General features: G+C 51.8%; 1 pseudogene; it reads left to right on the plus strand.

The window, feature by feature from the left end:
- Positions 1–2,642, plus strand: part of LOC119326098 — a 36,585-nt pseudogene extending 33,943 nt beyond the window's left edge.
- Positions 2,643–5,209: the final 2,567 nt, after the last annotated feature.

The raw sequence follows: 5,209 nt of genomic DNA on the forward strand, positions 1-5,209 counted from the left end.
TCCCCGGTACTCCGGTATATGCCCGAAACCATCCGAAACCATTCCGGTGTTCGAACATAGTCATCCAAATATCAATCTTTACGTCTCGACCATTTCGAGACTCCTCGTTATGTCCGTGATCATATCCGGAACTCTGAACTACCTTCGGTACATCAAAACACAAAAACTCATAATACCGATCATCACCAAACTTTAAGCGTGCGGATCCTACGGGTTCGAGAACTATATAGACATGACCGAGACACGTCTCCGGTCAATAACCAATAGCGGAACCTGGATGCTCATATTGGCTCCTATATATTCTACGAAGATCTTTATCGGTCAAACCGCATAACAACATACGTTGTTCCCTTTGTCATTGATATGTTACTTGCCCGAGATTCGATCGTCGGTATCTCAATACCTAGTTCAATCTCGTTACCGGCAAGTCTCTTTACTTGTTACGTAATGCATCATCCCGCAACTAACTCATTAGCTACATTGCTTGCAAGGCTTATAGTGATGTGCATTACCGAGAGGGCCCAGAGATACCTCTCCGACAATCGGAGTGACAAATCCTAATCTCAAAATACGTCAACTCAACATGTACCTCCGGAGACACCTGTAGAGCTCCTTTATAATCACCCAGTTACGTTGTGACGTTTGGTAGCACACAAAGTGTTCCTCCGGTAAACGGGAGTTGCATAATCTCGTAGTCATAGGAACATGTATAAGTCATGAAGAAAGCAATAACAACATACTAAACGATCAAGTGCTAAGCTAACAGAATGGGTCAAGTCAATCACATCATTCTCCTAATGATGTGATCCCGTTAATCAAATGACAACTCATGTCTATTGCTAGGAAACTCAACCATCTTTGATTAATAAGCTAGTCAAGTAGAGGCATACTAGTGACACTATGTTTGTCTATGTATTCACACATGTATTATATTTTCGGTTAATACAATTCTAGCATGAATAATAAACATTTATCATGATATGAGGAAATAAATAATAACTTTATTATTGCCTCTAGGACATATTTCCTTCATCTACGGCTACACCAGAGGGGACGCCGTCGGTATGGCTCCGGGCGCGCGCGTCGCTTCCTATAAAGTGTGCTGGAAATACGGGTGCGCAAGCTCCGACATCCTCACGGTGTTCGACGAGGCCATAGCCGACGGGGTCGACGTCATCTCCGCTTCATTCGGCTCCTCCGGCTACGCGCAACCGTTTTATATGGACTCCACCGCCTTCGGCGCCTTCAACGCCGTTCAGAAGGGCAACATCGTCTCTGCCTCCGCGGGGAACTCCGGCCCCGTCGAGTCCACCACCATCAACATCGCGCCGTCGTTCCTGGCCATCGGCGCGTCCACCATCAACCGCCATTTCCCGGCGGACGTCGTCCTCAGCAACGGCGATACCTTTTCTGGCACTTTGCTCTACGCTGGCCCGCCGCTTGGTGCAACCGAGATACCTCTCGTGCATGGCCGGACTGCTGGCTCAAAAATCTGTGAAGCTAGGAAGCTCAACGCCAGCTTGGTCGCCGGGAAGATCGTTTTGTGCGACCCCGGCGTGATTGCTGCGCAAGGAGAGACCGTCAAGCTTGCTGGTGGCGTCGGAGCAATCCTCGGGATCATCAAAGAATTCCGTGAGCTGGTCGTCGGTAGCCCCCATACCTTCCCTGCCACAACCGTCACCTTCGCTGCCGGGAAAAGGATTAAAGCGTACATAAGCAACACTACATCACCGGCGGCGACGATCGTGTTCCACGGCGCGGTCATCGGCCCCACGCCTTCTTCCCCTAGAATGGCACCCTTCTCGAGTCGCGGCCCAAACTTCCTGGCGCCGGAGATCCTCAAGCCAGACGTCACAGCCCCCGGCATGGAGATTCTCGCCGCTTGGACCTGCACCGCCTCGCCCTTGGGCCTCGACAGCGACATGAGACTAGTGCATTACAATATCCTATCGGGCACGTCCATGGCGTGCCCACACGTTAGCGCATCGCTGCAATGCTTCGGCAGGCGAAACCGGAGTGGAGCCTTGCCGCGATCAAGTCCGCCCTGATGACCACCGCATACAATGTAGACAATGGTGGCCTTGTCATCAGGGATATGGCCACCAGACAAACCATCCACGCTGTTCGCGTGCGGGGCAGGCCACGTCGACCCCAGCCGCGCCCTTGACCCAGGCCTCGTGTACAAGGCATGCACCGACAACTACGTCACCTTCATGTGCGCGCTCGGCTACACCTCCGAGCAGATGGCCGTCTTCACGAGAGACGGCTCGTCGACCAACTGCTCGGGTTCCTTCTATGTGGGAGACCACAACTACCCATCCTTCATGGCGGTGTTCACCTCGCGCAACGAGACCATCACGCCACACCGCGTGGTGCGCAACGTCGGCAACAACGTGGATGTGACGTATCGAGCCACGGTCACGAGCCCCACCGGCATGCGCGTGGACGTGAAGCCGCGGAAGCTACAGTTCAGCATGAGGCAGAACACACAGGAGTACCAGGTCACCTTCGCTATCCGGGCCAAGGGTAGCATCAAGGAGTACATGTTTGGGTCGATCGCGTGGAGCGACGGCAAGCACACTGTGACGAGCCCCATCGCCATCACCTGGCGGCCGCCAATGAGCGAAGTCGCAGCGGTGTGATGTGGGTTTCGGTTCCGCTGTTGCTGAACTGCACACCTCTTGCAGCATCTACGTAGCAAACTTGCGGCATGGCTCGTCCTGGGTTCCGTAGTTAACGAGTACACCTCTAGGAGTGTAGCAGTGTGCAGGTGGGCACGAGCAAACCGTACGTGTACGCACGCAACTGTATATTTTCCTTACTTCTGTCTGTAAGAAACTGGATGTCTTCCTTCCTTAAGTCTGTAACTGGGCATCTTACATCCTCACAGAGAACTCCGTTACTTGTTTCTTCGGCAGGTTTGGTAGACAATGCTATAAAAATACAATCAAGGAAGGCTCCAACAAAAGCATCTAAGTCACGGCTCGAGACGACCAAATGAGAGATGACATCGATCAAGGTCCAGCGCCCTACCTCCTCCGCCGGCAACCAGAGCGACGCCCCCGGCCCCCACCTCCTACGGTACTCAGGCTCCACGCTCCGCCCCTCATTCGATAAGGTATCTGTCTGTGACGCCCCCGATTCAATCATACACTAATCATGCACGCAAACGTGTACGATCAAGATCAGGGACTCACGGGAAGATATCACAACACAACTCTAAAACATAAATAAGTCACAAGCATCATAATACAAGTCAGGGGCCTCGAGGGCTCGAATAAAAGTGCTCGATCATAGACGAGTCAGCGGAAGCAACAATATCTGAGTACAGACATAAGTAAACAAGTTGCCATAAGATGGCTACCACAAACTGGGATACAGATCGAAGGAGGCGCAGGCCTCCTGCCTGGAATCCTTCTAAACTATTCTTGGTCGTCGCCAGCGGCCTGCACGTAGTAGTAGGCACCTCCAGAGTAGTAGTCGTCATCGATGGTGGCATCTGGATCCTGGGCTCCAACGTCTGGTTGCGGCATCCGAGAAGAAGAGGAAAAACAGGGGAAAAGAGGGAGCAAAGCAACCGTGAGTACTCATCCAAAGTACTTGCAAGCAAGGAGCTACACTACATATGCATGGGTATATGTGTAAGGAGGCAATATGAGTGGACTGAACTGCAGAATGCCAGAATAAGAGGGGGATAGCTAGTCCTATCGAAGACTACGCTTCTGGCAGCCTCCGTCTTGCAGCATGTAGAAGAGAGTAGAGTGAAGTCCTCCAAGTAGCATCGCATAGCATAATCCTACCCGGCGATCCTCCCCTCGTCGCTCTGTGGAAAAGCGATCACCGGGTTGTCTGTGGAACTTGTCTGAGGGTCCGGTTCTAGTTGTCATAAGGTCAAGGTACAACTCCGGGTCGTCCTTTTACCGAGGGACACGGCTATTCGAATAGATTAACTTCCCTGCAGGGGTGCACCACATAACCCTACACGCTCGATCCCATTTGGCCGGACACACTTTCCTGGGTCATGCCCGGCCTCGGAAAATCAACACGTCGCAGCCCCACCTAGGCCTAATAGAGAGGTCAGCACGCCGGTCTAAATCCTATGCGCGCAGGGGTCTGGGCCCATCGCCCATTGCACACCTGCACATTGTGTACGCGGCCAATGAGCAGACCTAGCCTTCCTTATACAACGACAGGTGTTCCAGTCCAACTGGGCGCGCTCCGCTCCGTCGCTGACGTCTAGAAGGCTTCGGCTGATACCACGACGTCGAGTGCCCATATCTTTCCCGCGTAGTTGGTTAGTGCGTATAGGCCAGTGGCCAGACTCAGATCAAATACCAAGATCTTGTTAAGCGTGTTATTATGAAGCAACCGCGAACGCCGACCAGGGCCAGGCCCACCTCTCTCCTAGGTGGCCTCAACCTTCTATGTCGCTTCGCCACAAAGATCCCACACAGAGGGCCGTCGGGAAATATGTCCTTTCAGCCCCCAATTCGTGAATCAACCGCTGGTACTCAATGAGCCAACCCGACTTTAGTCACCATCTGTATAGTATGTATGTATAGTATATAACCGTGATCACCTCCCGAGTGATCACGGCCCAATAGTATAGCAAGGCAGACTGACAAGAATGTTGGTCCACAAATGATAAACTAGCATCCTAAGTATTTAGGATTGCAGGTAAGGTATCAACAGAGGTAGCAACAATGTCAGGCTATGCATCAGAATAGGATTAACGGAAAGCAGTAACACGCTACACTACTCTAATGCAAGCAGTATAGAGGAGAATAGGCGATATCTGGTGATCAAGGGGGGGGGGCTTGCCTGGTTGCTCTGGCAAGAAGGAGGGGTCGTCAACTCCGTAGTCGAACTGGGCAGCAGCAGCGTCGGTCTCGTAGTCTACCGAAGAGAAGAAGGGGAAGAAACAATGAATACAATGCAAACAGATGCATGACGATGCATGACATGACAAGTAACGATGCCAGGTGTGTCCTAACGCAGTAGGAGGTGATCCAGTGAAGGGGGGAAACATCCGGGAAAGTATCCCCGGAGTTTCGCATTTACAGACAAATGAATCGGAGGAGGAAAGTTGTGTGTTTGATATATTAGGGATGTGTGGTGGACGAACGGGCTGCGTATCCAGATTCGTCTCGTCGTTCTGAGCAACTTTCATGTAGAAAGTATTTTCATCCGAGTTACGGATTATTTTATA

The sequence above is a fragment of the Triticum dicoccoides genome, chromosome 6B, assembly GCF_002162155.2.
Source record: "Triticum dicoccoides isolate Atlit2015 ecotype Zavitan chromosome 6B, WEW_v2.0, whole genome shotgun sequence".
In the NCBI taxonomy this organism is placed as follows: Eukaryota; Viridiplantae; Streptophyta; class Magnoliopsida; order Poales; family Poaceae; genus Triticum; species Triticum dicoccoides.